This window comes from Macaca nemestrina, chromosome 1 (genome assembly GCF_043159975.1).
Source record: "Macaca nemestrina isolate mMacNem1 chromosome 1, mMacNem.hap1, whole genome shotgun sequence".
Classification (NCBI taxonomy): Eukaryota; Metazoa; Chordata; class Mammalia; order Primates; family Cercopithecidae; genus Macaca; species Macaca nemestrina.
Window position 1 is genome coordinate 120,060,725 of NC_092125.1, and position 18,356 is coordinate 120,079,080.

The 18,356-nt window shown below is 46.0% G+C and overlaps 1 protein-coding gene across 4 annotated transcripts in view; it reads right to left on the reverse strand.

The window, feature by feature from the left end:
- The window catches only part of LOC105479319 (leucine rich repeats and immunoglobulin like domains 2), a 196,628-nt gene that overhangs the window by 93,977 nt on the left and 84,295 nt on the right, over positions 1–18,356 (reverse strand). For 2 of the 4 annotated variants that reach the window (XM_071091943.1, XM_071091905.1), the window contains one exon: positions 14,722–14,840. The gene's annotated coding sequence lies outside the window, so the exon portion shown is untranslated. Of the gene's footprint in view, positions 1–14,721; positions 17,146–18,356 lie in introns of those variants that run through there. The other 2 variants (XM_071091851.1, XM_071091808.1) reach the window with 2 other exon arrangements.

Below are 18,356 nucleotides of genomic sequence, written 5' to 3' on the forward strand. Positions count from 1 at the left end.
ATTTGCAGGTTTCTTCCCCAAGTACATTTGCCGCCCTCGCTTGCTCCATAGCTCTCAGGTCACCTGATGCCATCTAGGGACTGGCTTCTCCCTGACTGCTGCTGCTTCGTTCCCCAGATGTGTTTTCACAAGCCTGGACACAGGCTCTACCCTTTACTCCCCAAAGAATACCTAAAACCAACAAGTAGGTGCCAGGGGAAAAAAAAAAAAAAAAAAGCCTGACAGAAGTCTTGAGGATCACAGAAGGGAATGACACTAAAATAGAGGACAATCTAAACACGAGGGGATGTACGACTGCTCTTTGAGTCTGTTAGTCCATACCTTCCCCAGGGTACCCTTTACCAGAGCTGGCTTCTTAGGCCTGTGACCTATGCCATCACACAGGTCCCCAGGCTTAGAAGGGGCTTCATGCTTAGTGATCTCCTGTTGTCATCTTGAAATTCTTAATAATTTTTGAATAAAAGATATTCTGAATTTTCATTCTGCACTTAGCCCTGCAAATTATGTAGTGATTCATGCCTTCTAGTAACCATTCTCCTCTTTAACCCCCTACCTGCCTGTATGTGCAGAGACCAGTCCCACCTCTTGCCAACAAAAGCGCCCATGATTATAGTCAACTCAGGCACACTGTTGCTCCACAGATGCAAAAAACCTTGCTCACGATGAAGACTTAGGAGTGATGAAATTGTCCTTCAAGTACCATAACCACAAGATAGTGATAAAAACAGATAACCAGCATCTATTTGGGGTGATATTGACAAAATTATCCAAATGTGGTAGATTCAGATATTTGGTCCCATGTAGACCAAAAACCAAGCAAATAAATTTTTATTTAAAGATGTTTGTTTTGGTTAAAGGGCTTGGCCTCACTTAGGTGGACTCACCCTGTACATGAGGGTGCTTGGGGGAGAGGCTAGAGTGTCTCATGACACGAAAACATTCTATTTATTTTATTTTTTTATTTTGATTTTTTTTGAGACAGAGTCTCGCTCTCTCGAGCCCAGGCTGGAGCGCAGTGTGGGATCTCGGCTCACTGCAACCTCCACCTCCTGGGTTCAGGCGATTCTCCTGCCTCAGCCTCCCAAGTAGATGGGATTACAGGCGCCCACCACCATGTCCGGCTAACTTTTTGTATTTTTAGTAAAGATGGGGTTTCACTATGTTGGTCAGGCTGGTCTCGAATTCCTGACCTCAGGTAATCCACCCGCCTTGGCGTTCCAAAGTGCTGCGATTACAGGCGTGAGCCACCATGCCTGGCTGACACAAAAACATTCTGAAGAATTTGGCTACTGCACTGATCTCCTGCCCACCTGCACTCTCATCTCCACCCCCAATTCTCCACCTCCTACACCCCTCCCCCTACTCCACCTCAGCCCCTCAGGACAGAAAATTAAAGTAATTTTCCAGCCCTGACTCTGAAGTTATCTTCCCAGCAGGAGTCGGAAGGGTGAGTGGTAGAGGGGTGAAGACCCTCAGTGACCAGCTATAGTCTGAGCTGGGAAGGAACAAAGGCAAGAAGAAGGAGGAAATGGGTCACTGCCCATGGCTGGCAGAGCAACTGCTGTGCCTGAGCTTTTATTTTGCGAACAAATCTTTGCTCTCTTCACCAGTGACCCACATGAACTGTCATTCCCAACTGCAATAAAGTGGGGCAAGAGCTGAAAAGGGCTGACTCCACAGCTGTGGATAAGAGTTCCCTGGCAGGAGAAGAAAGACTGAAAGACATAGGGCTTTCATGGAGGCAAAAGAAATAACGAGTCTGAGACAAGGAAATTAAAAAACAAAACAAAACAAAAAAACCTCTGAAAAGCCTAATTGCCCCTAAATACCTCGACACCAAAACTTTGTCATTTTTTCTTTTTTGTGGCTGTCTTCCCATTTTATTTTTAATTTTTTTTTTTTTTCTGAGACGGAGTTTCGCTCCTGTTGCCCAGGCTGGAGTACAATGGTTCGATCTTGGCTCACTGCAACCTCTGCCTCCCAGGTTCAGGTGATTCACCTGCCTCAGTCTCCCAAAAAGCTGGGATTACAGGCATGCGCCACCATGCTTGGCTAATTTTTGCATTTTGGGGAGTGATGGGGTTTCACCATGTTGGTCAGGCTGATCTGGAACTCCTGACCTCAGGTGAGCCACCCGCCCGGGCCCCCAAAGTGCTGGGATTACAAGCGTGAGCCACCACGCCCAGCCTGTCTTCCCATTTTAAACACCCTTTATGTTCCAAGTGAGGTAAAGGTGAGGAATAAAAGGAATAATGGCTGCAGAGCCTCATTAAGCTGGGAGCTAGGATCACAGGAGCCAGTGGAGATCTTGGGTGAATCCTACTGTTTGTTGAACGAGTCCTGGAAACGCCCGCTCATTTGGCTACTTCTTCCTTTCCTGCACACAGGAATTTAACAAGAGTCTTCTACAGCCTGGTGACTTTGTGATCTCTTGGCCTCGGTCACGTTCTCTCTCCCACCCTAGCTCCAGAGACTCTTCCTCTTCTCCTTGGCAGTTCGAGCCCCAGAGTGTTATTTTTCAGTTGGCAGCAGAGGGCGATCTGGCCCCGGAGAATGACCCGGTCAACTCAGGCCAGGCCGTATGCCTGGGCTGCTAATGACTTGCAGCTCCATCAACATAAAGCTGAATTCTTCACAAAGGAACACTGTCACTAAGCTTTTTCCTTTTCATTCTTGAAAGCTCCACTGCCTTAGCTAACCCCTTCCCCCTCCCGCCTTCATTCCTGCTCTCTTTCCTCTCCCAACCTCTTGGAAGCAGCAGGAAATGAACAAGGTCCACAGTGGAGAAAAACAAATCCCAGGGCCCCGCTGAGGAAAACCACAGGAAAATGACCAAGTGGCATTAGCAGCTGCAGGTGTTTTAGGTAGCTGTGTGGTGTGCGTGTATGTGTATGTGTGTGTGAGAGAGAGAATCCCACATAGCAGTACTTTTCATAGTTTAGAATAACATAAAAATCACCTGGAGAGCTTGTTAAAACACAGCTTCCTGTGCCTTATCCAGGAATTCCTATTTAGTAGGTCTGCAGTGGGGCCCAAGAATTTGGGTATTTTAATGATGCCAGTGGAGGACTGACCACATTTTGAGCAGCACTGCTGTGCACAAATGCAGTGAAATAGAATGTATAGATCTGAGTCAGGGGCTTGCTTGGATAAAATCCTGATACGATGGCCTCCCCCAGAAGAGTCAGGTCAGATCCTTCCAATTCCAGGCCAGAAGATTTCATAGATCAGCCTACAGCTGTTCCCTCCCCTTGGAAAAGGAGCTGAGAATGTATCAACAAGAGCATTGTTTGGAGAGGGCTAAGCTCAGATAATAGGCTGGTTCTCCATTGACTGTTTCTTTCATCTCAACTGGCAGAAGAATCACAGAAGGCCCCTCCTTTCCCCTCCAGCAGAGATAGATACTCTACCTACTTAAAAATCAAGAATTCTTCTGACCTTGGCTGTGTCCAATAACTCATGCGCAGAGGCTTCTGACCTCTCTCCTCCTCAGCACCCTCCAGATCTGAGAACCTCCAGAGTCACCAAGGCTTGTGGAAAGAGCTGGTTATCTTCAAGATACCCAGAGGCGCTTGGGCTGATTTAAAGAGCACTACTCCCTTCTGTTTATGCAGCAGAAGATAACAAGACAGACAAAAGTGCTGCTATGATCCGAATGTTGATGTCCCCGCAAATTCATCCGTTGGAATTTAGGCCCTGATGTGATACCAATTAAGAGATGGGGACTTTAGGAATCGATTAGGTCAGAAGGCTACAGCCCTCATGAATGGGATTAGTGCCCTTGTAAAAGAGACTGGAGGGCCAGGTGTGGTGGATCATGCCTGTGACCAGCACTTTGGGAGGCTGAGGCAGGCAGATCACTTTGGGTCAGGAATTCTAGACCAGCCTGGCAAAATGGTGAAACCACGTCTCTACGAAAAATATTTAAAAATTAACTGGGCGTGGTGGCGCACGCCTGTAGTCCCAGGTGTTCAGGAGGCTGAGGCAAAAGAATCGCTTGAACATAGGAGGCAGAGGTTGCAGTGAGCTGAGATCGCGACACTGCACTGCAGCCTGGGCGTCAGAGCAAGACTCCGTCTCAAAAAAAAAAAAAAAAAAAGAGGCTGGAGGGAGGCTGTGAGACACATTTAGAAAGCATCATTTATTAGGAACCAGCCCTCTTTGGGCTCCAAATCTGTTGGCAGCTTGATCTTGGGACTTCCCAGCCTCCATATATGGTACCAATCCTTCTTTAGTTTTAGTGTCCATATCACAGAAGGGCTCATCTTGTAAAAGAAGTCAAAAGCAGCCTTGAATAATCAGAACCCTTCTGCCAGATTGTCTAATGTCAATTTGTTTTCTGGAACTATTGCTTCTACATTTTCTTCCTCTTCATCTGGTTCTGGTTTGGAAGGACTTATCTCCATCAAGTCATCTTCTGTTAATTCCTCAGGTGTGGTGTATATTAGCTCTTGAATTTCTCCAAGATCTGTATCTTGAAACCCTTTATCTCCCACCTTTTTTGCCACATCCACAATCTCTTTCATTATTTCCTTGATTGCTTCTGTCATATATCCTGACAAGTCATGCACAACATCTGGACACAGTTTTCTCCAGCAGGAATTTATTGTTTTGGACTTGATGGCTTTCATAGCTTTTTCTATAACAATGATGATGTCTTCAATGGTGTAATACTTCCAGACTGTCATGATGTTCCTCTGTATCAGGGTTATCTTCCATACTGTTGACAATCCTTTCCATAGAGTATCATATGTAATGGGCCTTAAAGGTCCTTATGAACCCTACATCTAGAGGCTGAATTAGAGACATCTTTGGGGGCAACAGACCACTCTGACACCTTCGGTGTTGAACTCATGGGGTTCTGGGTGGCCAGGGGCATTGTCCAGTATCAAAAGAACTTTAAAAGGCAGTCCCTTACTGGCAAGGTACTTCCTGACTTCAGGGACAAAGCATCAGTGGAACCAATCCAGAAAAAAGGATTCTCATTATCCAGGCCTTCTTGTTCCACAACTAAAAGACTGGCAGCTGGTATTTATCTTTTCCCTGCAAAGCTTGAGGGTTAGCAGCTTTACAGATAAGGGCAGTCTTAATCTAAACCTGACTGCATTTGTACAAACAGAAGAGATAGCCTATCACTTCCTGCCTTAAATCCTGGTGCTCACTTCTCTTCCTTACTAATAAATGTCTTTTGCGTCATTTTTTCCCCAGAATCAAGCACTTTCATCTGCATTAAAAACCTATTCAGGTAGATATCCTTTTTCCTCAATGATTTTCATAACATCTGGAAAATCATCTGCTGCCTCTTAGTTGACAGAAGCTAATTCTCTTGTTATCTTGACATTTTTAAACCCAAACCTCTTTCTAAAATTACCAAACAATCCTTTGCTAGCATTAAATTCTCTCCCTTTAGATTTTACCTTCTTTTTGCTTCAAGTTGTCATATAATGACTTTGCTTTTTCTGTAATCATATTAGAGTATATAGGTATTTCTTATAGCATTACTGCACCAATATAAAAGTTGCATTTTCAGTACAAGATATAAAGGTAGTTTGCAAAAAGTGCAAGGTTTTCGTGACTGCTGGTGTAGCTGCAGTGACAGTTCACAAATTTCCTTTCTTTTTTCTTTTTTTTTTAATGGTTCTTATGCTGGATTCATTTATCTTGAAATGGCAGACAACTACAAGCTGCATGCCTCAAAATATGGAAAAATCAAGCAATTCAACTTTTTCTTGTAATGACATAACTATTCTGTGCTTCTTGGGAGCACTTCCAGCATCACTAGTGGCACTTCATATGATCCCAAGATGTTATTCAAGGTTTATGGTATAACTAAACATGATGAAAACTACGTGAGAACTAAGAGATCACTTTTTTTTTTTTTTTTTTTTTTTTGAGACAGAGTTTCACTCTTGTTGCCCAGGCTGAAGTGCAATGTTTGCAATCTTGGCTCACTGCAACCTCTGCCTCCTGGATTCAAGCAATTCTCCTGCCTCAGCCTCCTGAGTAACTGGGATTACAGGCGTGCACCACCATGCCCGGCTCATTGTTTTTTGTATCTTTAGTAGAGATGGGCGTTTCATCATGTTGGCCAGGCTGGTCTTGAACTCCTGACCTCAATTGATCTGCCCACGTCAGCCTCCCAAAGTGCTGGGATTATAGGTGTGAGGCACTGTGCCCAGCCTACTACAGTTAATTGTATGCAGTTGTGATTTAATACTGCATCCTTACATTTGTTTGCATTTATTTCCACTGTGAATGATGCAAGTGTTTTTAAGTGTATTTATGTGTAAGTTTTTATTAAAAAAAATTTTTTTTTGAGATAGTCTTGCTCTGTCACCCAGGCTGGAGTGCAATGGCATGATCTCGACTCACTGCAATCTCTACCTTCTGGGTTCAAGCAATTCTCCTGCCTCAGCCTCCCAAGTAGCTGGGATTACAGGCGTGTGCCACCACGCCCGGCTAATTTTTTGTATTTTTAGGGTTTCACCATGTTGTCCAGGCTGGTCCCAAACTCCTGACCTCAGGTGATCCACCTGCCTTGGCCTCCCAAAGTGCCAGGATTATAGGTGTGAGACACCGTGCCTGGCCTCTGATAAATTTTAACTTTTTGTAACGAATTTATGTATCTTTTATGGCAGTAAATAATAAAGTACACTAGTATCTACATATATTTTATGCATTTATGACACACTCAACTTTTCCTTCTTTTTTTTTTTTTTTTGAGATGGAGTCTTGCTCTGTCGCCCAGGCTGGAGTGCAGTGGCATGATCTCGGCTTACTGCAAGCTCCACCTCCCGGGTTCACGCCATTCTCCTGCCTCAGCCTCCCAAGTAGCTGGGACTACAGGTGCCCGCCACCATGCCCGGCTAATTTTTTGTATTTTTCTTTTTTAGTAGAGAAGGGGTTTCACCGTGTTAGCCAGGATGGTCTCAATCTGCTGACCTCATGATCCACCTGCCTTGGTCTCCCAAAGTGCTGGGATTACAGGCGTGAGCCACTGTGCCCAGCCCAACTTTTTCTTAATTTAAAAAATATTTCTAGGCCGGGCGTCATGGCGCACGCCTGTAATCCTAGCACTTTGGGAAGTCAAGAAGGGCGGATCACCTGAGGTCAGGAGTTCAAGACCAGCCTGGCCAACATGGCAAAACCCCACCTCTACTGAAAATACAAAATTAGCTGGGCATCGTGGCGCATGCCTGTAATCCCAGCACTTTGGGAGGCCGAGGTGGGTGGATCACCTGAGGTCAGGAGTTCAAGAGCAGCCTGACCAACATGGAGAAGCCCTGTCTCTACTAAAAATACAAAATTAGCTGGGCATGGTGGCGCATGCCTGTAATCCCAGCTACTCAGGAGGCTGAGGCAGGAGAATCGCTTGAACCCAAGAGGCGGAGGTTGCGGTGAGCCAAGATCATGCCACTGCACTCCAGCCTGGGTGACAGAATGAGACTCTATCTCAAAAAAAAGAAAAAATCTGAGCATAAGTGGACCTGTGCAGTTCAAACCCATGTTGTTCAAGGGTCAACTGCACATTTCTCTTGCAAGAGTAACTTTCCAAAGCTACTGCTATGTCTGCAATTTCTCAAAATAACCAGCTGGAAATAATCAATATGCCAAAAAGGCATGTTTTGCGGTGGCATATTTTGGTATCCTACAGTCATACTTAAAGGTGGTGTCTCCTGAGTCCCAGCACCCTTGGGAGTCCATAGTCTGACTGGATACAAAGACTAACAAGCAAATATATAGTAAGAGCAAATAAACCAAAATGTAGTAAAAGCATGGAGATAGCAGAAAACTCTCAAGGGCATTAGAGGAATGGGAACATCCTGAAAGAAGGGAGTGAACTGAGATTTGAAGGGTGAATGTGAGTTCATCAAGGAGACCAAAGAGCAAAGGCTTGAGAGGGAATCTTTTGAGTCGTGGGGTATGAAAAAATAGTGGGTAATGCTGAAATATAAAGTGCAGTCCTGGATGAGAGGCCCCTCTCTGTTCTTTTATAGCACCTGGCACTTCAGACCACTTTGAGCATTTATCACTACTTCTCCACCAAAAGGGTGACCAAATGGGATTATTTGTTTCACAAACCCCTGTAAGAACTGTCAGCAGGGAGTGCTTTCCCTTCTAAATCCCCTCATGGCAGGGAAGAATACTGGATAGGAGTAGGGGTAGATTTCCCTCTGGAAGGTCACCACCACACCAGAAAAGCCCCAGGAGTCCAGAGTTTGGTTTTCTCATATGGAACAGTCTGTTTGGCTCTGGCAGCTAAGAGGCTAGCCGTTCTACTGTGCCAGGCTATCGAAGATGAATGAAATGAGCAGAAACCACAAAAAGGCCAAGAAGACCAATTAGTGAGCATATGAAATCCACCCTAGAGACTCCAGAAGGACTCAGAAGATCACTGAGAGGGTTATAGGTTGTGTAAATCTGGTGGGGTAAGGAACAAAGAGCACTACTTGGTTACTGCTACCATGACCCAGTTTCTCCCTCTGGGCAGGTGTGGCTGGGAGAAACACAGTTAACATGGAGATCATCAGGGCTGCCAGTAGTGGTTAGGGTAGGTCTGTAAATACTTTCCAAGGGGTACAGGGCAGTGGTTAGTTTCAAATAAATCAATTTCTAGATCCTCAATTTGATGCACCCCAGAGGACATCTGCAGCCCTGATTTTCTTTTCCCATCTCATTTTCTCAATTGCCCTCTTCTCACTTTATCAAAAAATGTTTATCTCTTACTCTTCCCTAATCCTGACAAATGATGCATTACTCTGGGGTGAAAAAAACGTGTAAGGTATCAAAGGGAGAATTCCAAATTTTTTTTTTTTTATGAGACTGAGTCTCGCACTATTGCCTAGGCTGCAGTGCAGTGGCATGATCTCAGCTCACTGCAACCTCCGCCTCCTGGGTTCAAGTGATTCTCATGCCTCAGCCTTCTGAGCTGGGACTATAGGCGCCTGCCACCAAGCCCACCTAATTGTTGTATTTTTCGTAGAGACGTGGTTTCACCATGTTGGCCAGGATGGTCTCAAACTCTTGACCTCAAGTGATCTGCCTGCCTCGGCCTCTCAAAGTGCTGGGATTACAGGCGTGAGCCACTGCGCCTGGCACACAATTTTTTTTTTTTTTTTAGACAGAGTCTCACACTGTCACCCAGGCTGCAGTGCAATGACACTACCTTGGCTCATTACAACCTCTGCCTCCCAGGCTCAAGCAATTCTCCTGCCTCAGCCTCTCGAGTAGCTGGGATTACAGGCACGTGCCACCACACCCGGCTAATTTTTGTATTTTTAGTAGAGATGGGGTTTCACCATGTTGGCCAGGCTGGTCTCGAACTCTTGACCTCGTGATCCACCCACCTCGGCCTCTCAATGTTCTGGGGCTACAGGCATGAGCCACCGTGCCCAACCAATTTTTTTTTTTTTTTTTTTTTTTTTTTAGAGACAGGGTCTTACTCTGTTGCCCATGCTGATGCACAGTGGCACAAACGTGGCTCACTGTAGTCTTGACCTTCCAGACTCAAGTGATCCTCTCACCTTAGCTTCCTGAGTAGCTGGGACCACAGGTGCATGCCACCATGCCCAGCTAATTTCTTTTTGTTGTTGTTGCTGTTGTTGTTTTTGTAGAAACAGGGTCTCACTATGTTGCGCAGGCTGGTCTCAAACCTCTGGGTTCAGGGGATCCTCTTGCCTTGGCCTTCCAAAGTGCTGGGATTACAGGCATTAGCCACCGTGCTTGGCCATGGACAATTATTTTAATCAAGGAATCATTAAGAACCTCCCCACTTTTATCTCCTTAAGAGACAAATTTCCAATAAAATTTTACCTCTTAAGAAAACACTGGGCTGGGCGCGGTGGCTCAAGCCTGTAATCCCAGCACTTTGGGAGGCCGAGACGGGCGGATCACGAGGTCAGGAGATCGAGACCATCCTGGCTAACACAGTGAAACCCCATCTCTACTAAAAAATACAGAAAACTAGCCGGGCGCGGTGGCGGGCGCCTGTAGTCCCAACTACTCGGGAGGCTGAGGCAGGAGAATGGCGTGAACCTGGGAGGCGGAGCTTGCAGTGAGCTGAGATCTGGCCACTGCACTCCAGCCTGGGCGACAGAGCGAGACTCCGTCTCAAAAAAAAAAAAAAAAAAAAAAAAAAAAGAAAACACTGGGCTGGGCACAGTGGCTCATGCCTGTAATCCCAGCCCTTTGGGAGGCTGAGGTGGGCGGATCACGAAGTCAAGAGGTCCAAACCATCCTGCACAACACGCTGAAACCCCGTCTCCACTAAAAACACAAAAATTAGCCTGGTGTGGTAATGCATGCCTGTAGTCCCAGCTACTCGTGAGGCTGAGGCAGGAGAATCACTTGAACCCAGGAGGCAGAGGTTGCAGTGAGCCGGGATTATGCCACTGCACTCCAGCCTGGGCAACAGAGCAAGATTCTGTCTCAAAAAAACAAAAAAGAAAGAAAAAACATTATTTACTAATATAAAAACTGGTAATATCTGTTGTTTTGATAAATACTACTAGTTACAGTAATTTTTCTTTTTTTGAAAAGATTGCAATGGTGCAATCTCGGCTCACTGCAACCTCCACCTCCCAGGTTCAAGCCTCCCGAGTAGCTGGGACTACAGATGTGCGCCACCACACCCGGCTAATTTTTGTATTTTTTAGTAAAGATGGGGTTTCACCATGTTGGTCATGCTGGTCTCAAACCCCTGACCTCCTGATTCGCCTGCCTCGGCCTCCCAAAGTGCTAGGATTATAGGTGTGAGCTACTGCACCTGTCCAATTTTTTAAAACAATTTGAGCTTTATGGCCACTGGAGATTTAAAAAAATCAATTTCAATTTATATATTTTTGTTGCAGAAAAATATATTTAAGAGGGAATCAATAAAAAAATTTTTTTTTTAGACGGAGTTTCACTGTTGTTGCCCAGGCTGGAGTGCAGAGCTGTGATCTTCGCTTACCACAACCTCCATCTCCCAGGTTCAAGCCATTCTCCTGTCTCAGCCTCCTGAGTAGCTGGGATTACAGGCATGCGCCACCAAGCCCGGCTAATTTTGTATTTTTAGTAGAGATGGGGTTTCTCCATGTTGGTCAGGTTGGTCTCGAACTCCTGACCTCAGGTGGTTTGCCTGCCTCAGCCTCTCAAAGTGTTGGGATTACAGGCATGAGTCACTGTGCCTGGCCATAAAATGTTTTTTTTTTGTTTTTTTTTTTTGAGACGGAGTCTCGCTGTGTCTCCCAGGCTGGAGTGCAGTGGCGTGATCTCGGCTCACTGCAAGCTCCGCCTCCCGGGTTCACGCCATTCTCCCGCCTCAGCCTCCCAAGTAGCTGAGACTACAGGCACCCGCCACCACGCCCAGCTAGTTTTTTGTATTTTTAGTAGAGACGGGGTTTCACCATGTTAGCCAGGATAGTCTCGATCTCCTGACCTCGTGATCCACCCGCCTCGGCCTCCCAAAGTGCTGGGATTACAGGCTTGAGCCACCGCGCCCGGCCCATAAAATGTTTTTAATCACTGAATTATATTAGTACAAGATTACATAGAAATGGATTCAAAATATGATTTCCAAAAAAAAAAAGAAATAATGTAAAGTTAAAGAGTGTAGTCATGAGAGGCGGGAGGATGCCCAGAAGTTGCAGTGAGCTGTGATGTGCCACTCTCTAGCCTGGACAACAGAGCAAGACCTTGTCTCAAAAAATATAAATAAAGATAAAAATTGGCCGGGCGTGGTGGTTCACGCCGGTAATCCCAGCACTTTGGGAGGCCGAGGCGGGTGGATCACCTGAGATCAGAAGTTCGAGACCAGCCTGATCAACGTGGAGAAACCTCGTCTCTACTAAAAATACAAAATTAGCCGGGCGTGGTGGCGCATGCCTGTAATCCTAGCTACTCAGGAAGCTGAGACAGGAGAATCGCTTGAACCTGGGAGGCGGAGGTTGCGGTGAGCCGAGATTGTGCCATTGCACTCCAGCCTGGGCAACAGAGCAAGACTTCGTCTCAAAAAAAAAAAAAAAAAGATAAAAATTAAAAAAAAAAAAACAAAAAAGAGGCCGGGCGCGGTGGCTCAAGCCTGTAATCCCAGCACTTTGGGAGGCCGAGACGGGTGGATCACGAGGTCAGGAGATCGAGACCATCCTGGCTAACACGGTGAAACCGTGAAACCCCGTCTCTACTAAAAAATACAAAACACTAGCCGGGCGAGGTGGCGGGCGCCTGTAGTCCCAGCTACTCGGGAGGCTGAGGCAGGAGAATGGCGTAAACCCGGGAGGCGGAGCTTGCAGTGAGCTGAGATCCGGCCACTGCACTCCAGCCTGGGCGACAGAGCGAGACTCCGTCTCAAAAAAAAAAAAAAAAAAAGAGTGTGGTCATGAATTTTCTAAATTGATGGTAATATCGAAATACTATATTTATATTCCTGTAAATTCCTTTAAAAGGGTGCTTTCGGCTGGGCTCAGTGACTCACGCCTGTAATCCCAGCTCTTTGGGAGGTCCAGGCGGGCAGATCGCCTGAGGTCAGGAATTCAAGACCAGCCTGGCCAGCCGGGTGAAACCCCGTCTCTACTAAAAATACAAAAATTAGCTGGGAAACTGAGGCAGGAGAATCGCTTGAACCCGGGAGGTGGAGGTTGCAGTGAGCTGAGATCATGCCATTGCACTCCAGCCTGGGCAACAGAGTGAGACTCCTTCTCCAAAAAAACAAAACAAAACAGGGTGCTTTCATAGTTTTATTATATTAATCACAAAAAGCCAGTAATTCTCTTACAACTCTTTAAACTTACAATGAAAGATGTTAGTTGCTAGCTTTAAAACATACAAGGGGGTACGTGGTTTTTCAAATCTCTTATAAAATATAAGAGCAAAAACATTTGAAGACTATGGTTTTAGGCCAACGTCATTTCTGGAAGGGGAAACCTAGAACAGCCTAAATTTGCCTTTTCTATTCAGCACCATTCCATGATTCCCCCAGGGCAGGGTGAGAATGGTCTTCAGCTTCCTTTACAAACCCTTCCAGCCCATGCCCAGTAACTGGCATAGGTTACTCACCTTGGAGTCACACAGCCTGACTCAGTCTTGTACATGAATACGTGGGCATTCTTGGGCAAGGTATTGAATCTCTCTGTGCCTCAGTTTTCTTTTCTTTTTCTCCTTTTTCTTTTTCTTTTTCCGAATAGCTGGGACTACAGGTGCGCGTGATATCACACCCAGCTAGTTTTTGTATTTTTAGTAGAAACTAAAAATAGTTTAGTCAGGCTGGTCTTGAACTCCTGACCTTGTGATCCACCCACCTCAGCCTCCCAAGGTGTTGGGATTACAAGCATAAGCCACCGCACCTGGCCTCAGTTTCTAATTTATAAAATGATTTATAAAATAATTTTTTTTTTTTTTATTGAGACGGAGTCTGGCTCTGCTGCCCAGGCTGGAGTGCAGTGGCCGGATCTCAGCTCACTGCAAGCTCCGCCTCCTGGGTTTACGCCATTCTCCTGCCTCAGCCTCCCAAGTAGCTGGGACTACAGGCACCCACCACCTCGCCCGGCTAGTTTTTGTATTTTTTTAGTAGAGATGGGGTTTCACCGGGTTAGCCAGGATGGTCTCGATCTCCTGACCTCGTGATCCGCCCGTCTCGGCCTCCCAAAGTGCTGGGATTACAGGCTTGAGCCACCACCGCGCCCGGCCGAGAATAATGTTTTATAAATTAAAATATTCTTTTTTTACTAATACTACTTTTTAAATTTATGTAAATTTTCTTAAAAAGTGCCTGGCTATGGAAGCTATTATTGTTTCATTTTGTCTTTTTTTTTTTTTTTTTTTTTTTTGAGACAGGGTCTTGCTCTGTCACCCAGGCTGGAGTGCAGAGGCGCAATCTTGGCTCACTGCAGCCTCTGCCTTCTAGGTTCAAGCGATTCTCCTGACTTAGCCTCCCGAGTACCTGGAATTACAGGCATGTGCCACCATGCCCAGCTAATTTTTGTATTTTTAGTAAAGATGAGGTTTCACCATGTTGGCCAGGCTGATCTCGAACTCCTGACCTCAGGTGATCTGCCCGCCTCGGCCTCCCAGAGTGCTGGGATTACAGGCATGAGCCACCACGCCTGGCCCTATTATTGTTGATTTGAGTACTCATTTAACAAAAAAGGAAGAAGAAGAAACAGAGAGGTCAGGCCAGATGTCAAAGGTGGTTTTATCCAGGCACAGTGGCTCACACCTGTAATCCCAGCACTTTGGGAGGCTGAGGTGGGTGGATCACGAGGTCATGAGATCCTGGCCAACATGGTGAAACCCCGTCTCTACTAAAAATATAAAAATTATCTGGGCGTCATGTAGTCCCAGTTACTCAGGAGGCTGGGGCAAGAGAATCGCTTGAACCAGGGAGGCAGAGGTTGCAGTGATCCAAGATTGTACCACTGCACTCCAACCTGGTGACAGAGCTGGACTCCACTTCAAAAAAAGAAAAGAACCCCGTTTCTACTAAAAATACAAAAATTAACCGGGCGTGATGGCAGACGCCTGTTAATCCCAGCTACTCCAGAGGCTGAGGCACAAGATTGCTTGAACCTGGGAGGCAGAGGTTGCAGTGAGCCGAGATTGCGCCAAGATCGCGCCACTGCACTCCAGCCTGGGTGACAGAGTGAGACTCCGTCTCAAAAAAAAAAAAAAAAGGTAATTTTGTTGGTCAGTGGTAAAGACTGAAAACCTGGAATCCTTGCATTTGGCCCACTTACACTTACTTACCTTTTGGTTTCTGGGCAGGGACTCAGAGCTTGTCCAGGAAACTGGAGGGATGGCTTGTAACATCTTTTCTTCCACAGGCCTTGAGTACAGTCTGTCCTTTCATGGGCTTCCACTTAGCACTGTTCAGAAGCATCCACAGCCAGAGTCAGGGTCCTAGGCTTATAGAGTAGTGTCTCATGTCCTAAGGCTGGGCTCCACCATAGCAGAACAGAATTATCTGCTAAAATCTCCTATCACTTCTCATTTGTTTATTAAATCCTTTTTTTTTTTTTTTTTTTGAGAGGGAGTCTCCTTCAGTCACCGAGGCTGGAGTGCAGTGGCATGATCACCAGTCACTGCAACCTCTGCCTCCTGGGTTCAAGTGATTCTCCTGCATCAGCCTCCCGAGTAGCTGAGATTATAGGTGCACGCCACCACGCCCAGCTAATTTTTTTTTTTTTTTTTTTTTTTTGAGAGGGAGTCTGGCTCTGTCACCCAGGCTGGAGTGCTGTGGCCAGATCTCAGCTCACTGCAAGCTCCGCCTCCCGGGTTCACGCCATTCTCCTGCCTCAGCCTCCCAAGTAGCTGGGACTTCAGGCGCCCGCCACCTCGCCCGGCTAGTTTTTTTTTTTTTTGTATTTTTTAGTAGAGACGGGGTTTCACCGTGTTAGCCAGGATGGTCTCGATCTCCTGACCTCGTGATCCGCCCGTCTCGGCCTCCCAAAGTGCTGGGACTACAGGCTTGAGCCACCGCGCCCGGCCGCCCAGCTAATTTTTGTATTTTTAGTAGAAATGGGATTTCATTATGTTGGCCAGGCTGGTCTCCAACTCCCGAACTCAGGTGATCCACCTGCCTCAGCCTCCCAAAGGCATGAGCTACCATGCCCAGCCTGTATTTGCTTTTCTTTTCTTTCCTTTTCTTTCTTTTTTTTTTTCTTTTTCTTTTTTTTTTTTTTTTTTTTTGTTGAGACAGAGTCTCGCTTTGTCGCCCAGGCTGGAGTCCAATGGTGCGATCTCAGCTCACTGCAGCCACCATCTCCCAGGTTCAAGTGATTCTCTCATCTCAGCCTCCCAAGTAGCTGGGAGTACAGGCACCCAATGTCATGCCCAGTTAATTTTTGTATTTTAGTAGAAACGGGGTTCATGGATGGCCATGCTTGTCTGGAACTCCTGATCTCATGATCCGCCCACCTCGGCCTCCCAAAGTTCTGGGATTACAGGCATGAGCTACCAGCCGAAGTGTTTTTTTAAACATATTCTAGTTCATAGCTATTAATATTTCTTGGATTGTTACATATGAGATAGAATATGTTAAAAAAAAAAAAAAGAGGACGGGCGTGGTTGTTCACACCTGTAATCCCAGCACCTTGAGAGGCTGAGGTGGGTGGATCACCTGAGGTCAGGGGTTTCAGACCAGCCTGGCCAACATGGTGAAACCCCATCTCTACTAAAAATACAAAAAATTGGCTGGGCATGGCGGCAGGTGCCTGTAATGCCAGTTACTTGGGAGGCTGAGGCAGGAGAATCACTTGAACCCACGAGGCAGAGGTTGCAGTGAGCCAAGATCACACCATTGCACTCCAGCCTGGGTGACAAGAACAAAACTCTGTCTCAAAAAAAGAAAAAAAAAATCCTAGTATTAATAGGAAAATACCAGGCAGTCAAGCATTCTAACAGAAAAGGTCAGAACAGGGATTTCTTTTTTTCTTTTTTTTGAGACGGAGTCTCGCTCTGTTGCCCAGGCTTGGAGTGCAGTGGCCAGATCTCAGCTCACTGCAAGCTCCGCCTCCCGAGTTCACGCCATTCTCCTGCCTCAGCCTCCCAAATAGCTGGGACTACAGGCGCCCGCCACCTCGCCCAGCTAGTTTTTTGTATTTTTTTAGTAGAGACGGGGTTTCACCGTGTTAGCCAGGATAGTCTCGATCTCCTGACCTCATGATCCGCCCGTCTCGGCCTCCCAAAGTGCTGGGATTACAGGCTTGAGCCACCGCGCCCGTCCCCAGAACAGGGATTTCTAATGTGAGTCCTGACCTAGTACCACTATCCTGGAGGCTCCATGGAGGTGTTAATGAAGGTGTCAGAGTTGTTTTCTCCTTTTGAAAGAAGCCTAATAGAAATGATTAATTATATTTATGCTACCCAAATTCCTTTGGTTTTTTTTTTTTTTTGTACAGAAACCCATCAAGGTAGTGTGGAAGACCTGGCTGTCTTAAGGGAAAAAGGATTAATTAATTAATGATATTTGTCTGGCAGGCTAAAATCTTTCGAAGCTTTGAGATCCACTCCTAGAAGCTACTTAGTATTGAGAAGGTTAGGGATCTGCAATTTAATCTCTGGCAACAAAGTCTTTTTTTTTTTTTTTTTTTTTTTGAGACGGGGTCTCGCTCTGTCACCCAGGCTGGAGTGCAGTGGCCGGATCTCAGCTCACTGCAAGCTCCACCTCCCGGGTTTACGCCATTCTCCTGCCTCAGCCTCCCGAGTAGCTGGGACTACAGGCGCCTGCCACCTCACCCGGCTAGTTTTTTGTATTTTTTAGTAGGGACGGGGTTTCACCGGGTTCGCCAGGATGGTCTCCATCTCCTGACCTTGTGATCCGCCCGTCTCAGCCTCCCAAAGTGCTGGGATTACAGGCGTGAGCCACCGCGCCCGGCCCAAAGTCTTAAACCAAAAAAATAAACTCCTTCAACAACCACTCAGGCAACAGTACTGTTGCATCTCACAAGGGTATGGATTAAAGAATTGAAGATACACTGGCCTTGATATCTAGGTCCCTAATGTAGTATCAGTAGTCTACAGTGGTTAAAATAATGGACTTTTTTTTTTTTTTTTTTTGGAGACGGAGTCTTACTCTGTCATCCAGGCTGGAGTGCAGTGGCTCGATCTTGGCTCACTGCAACATCTGCCTCCCGAGTTCAAGCGATTCTCCTGCTTCATCCTCCCGAGTAGCTGGGACTACAGGCACATGCCACCATGCCCAGCTAGTTTTTGTATTTTTAGCAGAGATGGGGTTTCACCATGTTGGCCAGGCTGGTCTCGAACTCCCGACCTCATGTAATCTTCCCACCTCCGCCTCCCAAAGTGCTGAGATTATAGGCATGAGTCACCGCACCTGGCCAAAATAATGAACTTTTGACAGCAAAGAGACATAATTCAAATCTTGACTCTGTCACTTGCTATGAATAATTAACAAATTATTTAACTTCTCTTTGCATCACTTTTCTCATTTGTAAAATAATAGAAACTATCTCATAGGCTTGTCAACTAGATGAATGAGATAATACATTTGAATTACAAGATGCTTGACATACAATAACTTCTCAACGAATGTCATACATTTTTTTTAAAGGACCATCACTCAAATCTATCTTTCATTATGACACAGACACACCTCTTCATCCCCACCTTCCTGCCAATTAATCCCTTTTTTTAACCCTCTGAATTAATTGGATGTTTTAGATGTTGTCAAAAATGCCTGAAACCAAAGCAGAAGGAAAGTGTAGGCTGGACCCACCCAGAAGTTGTGTGTCAGTTTGTTCCTCCTGAGTGAGGTTCACCACTAGGCTGGACACAGTGTGGAGGGAATTTGGGCCTCTGTTACAAAGGGAGGAAGAGGAAAAGAACAATTAAGGGCCCATTCTCAGGCAGCTCACTAATAT